We start from the raw sequence: 1,801 nt of genomic DNA, 5'->3' as shown, positions 1-1,801 counted from the left end.
GGCCAGGGGGTGGCGGGGGCGGAGGGGGGGGTGGTGACTGCTGAACAGAGAAAATAAACCGCATAGCTTGCCAAGTGCAAGTCATAGCTAAGCAGGCTTTTGCCAATTCTGGAAGAGAACCCTAACATGTAGCATTGGGTGCATGTAGTATGGGTCAGGCAGCTCTGGGTAATTAATTATGGAATAGGCCTTTGCCATACTGGAAGGTAATGCAGGAATGGGGATTTGTCTCTGTGCACTGCTTGCTAGGGCGGGGCTTCCTCTATTCCTAATGAGGCAAGCAACAAGAAAACAATAATACTGCTGGTCCTAGAACAGTCACATCTATAGGAAACTATATGGTATATTGAACTGGGCTGGTGTCTGTCCGAACTCCTGGAAAGCCAGGAGGTCTGCCTCAAGGCACAGACTGAGGACAGCTGTAACCTGAGCTGCAGGGGAACCAGAATTGATATGCAAATCGTGTTACCGTGAAATGCCGATAGGACAGTGCACTGTCAGATTTCAAGTCTCCCTGCAAAAAGCAGACCTGGGGTCCTTGGACTCTGCAGCATAATATGATGAAACCATGTAATAAAATAAAATTGCTCAACCAAAAAAGAGCATGGTTACTGATTTCTCATGCTTTGGGGTGCCTCTCACTTCCAACCCGCAGCCCCTGCCCCCCCAGCACTGCCACTGCCCTTCACTCCCAACCCACAGCCTCTACCCCCCAGCCCTGTCAGTAACCTCATCCAAGGCCTGAGGGCCCCGGCCAAAAAGTAGCTTCGCTGGTGCAGTGTTAATGCAGACAAAACAATTCAAAGCGGGTATGGGTTTTTGGTTGTAGCCGTGTTGGTCTAAGGACATAGGCAGGCAAGGTTCTTTGGGTAGATGTGATATCTTTTATTAGACCAACTGAGTAGTTGGAAAAAAGTTCTTGGCAAGCTTTTTCAATGCTAATCTATACCCAGTACAAGCTCCTTATTAATGAACTACACATTCTAAAGAGAGAGAATTTCATTGGCTATGCACAGTTACCAAATAATATGTAAATTAATATCCTGCATCCACCATGCCTGTGTACTTTAATTAGCCTGAGTCTTGAACTGCCTGATCCATAGCAATTTGATCTTTGCCATGAAGTACATATGAACACAGGGAAATTTTATTTTTGGAATCCAAAAAAGTTGCATTTTTCATTAATCTGAACCTTGAACTAAATCACCAGTAAAAATTTGCAAGATTCGCCCCTGGAGTCTTGTTGAAGTATTACAATAGAGAGTCTATGGATTTCCATGGATTACCGAGTGAACCCAGCGGCACCTGGTGGTGGAGTAGCTGCAAAGCAGGAAAAATCATGTTTTTGGGCCCAAGTCAGATCCATGTTGAAAACTTAAAATGATAAAAAAAACCCTCATGGAAGAAATTCAGGAGCTAAAAATAAAACGTCAGAGGTGTTTTAAATTACCACTATAAAACAAATCTAACACAATAAAATCAGCTGGGTACATGGATACATGGACACTGGCAATTTTTGTCAAGTGGACACAGGAAAAGTGTAATGTGGTAATAGGAGAGGTGTAACATGGGCAAGCACCCATTTATTATATGTACTTGCTAACGAATGTATCAGTCAGTGAGCTAGAACTACTGTCTTAGGCACGGATTGAATCGCACTTCGACTCTTGGGGGGGTCTGCAAAAAAAATTGGGCTGCCAGTCACGATGCCCTAGTAAAATCGGAGACCCTCCTAAGTTATGATTTGCAAATCTTACAGGGGGGTTCTTCTCTCATGTGGGGGCTCAGCCCCCCCCCCCCC

This window comes from Gavialis gangeticus, unplaced genomic scaffold (genome assembly GCF_001723915.1).
Source record: "Gavialis gangeticus isolate Ggan-Ray unplaced genomic scaffold, GavGan_comp1, whole genome shotgun sequence".
NCBI lineage: Eukaryota > Metazoa > Chordata > Crocodylia > Gavialidae > Gavialis > Gavialis gangeticus.
This window is presented reverse-complemented; position numbering follows the sequence as displayed.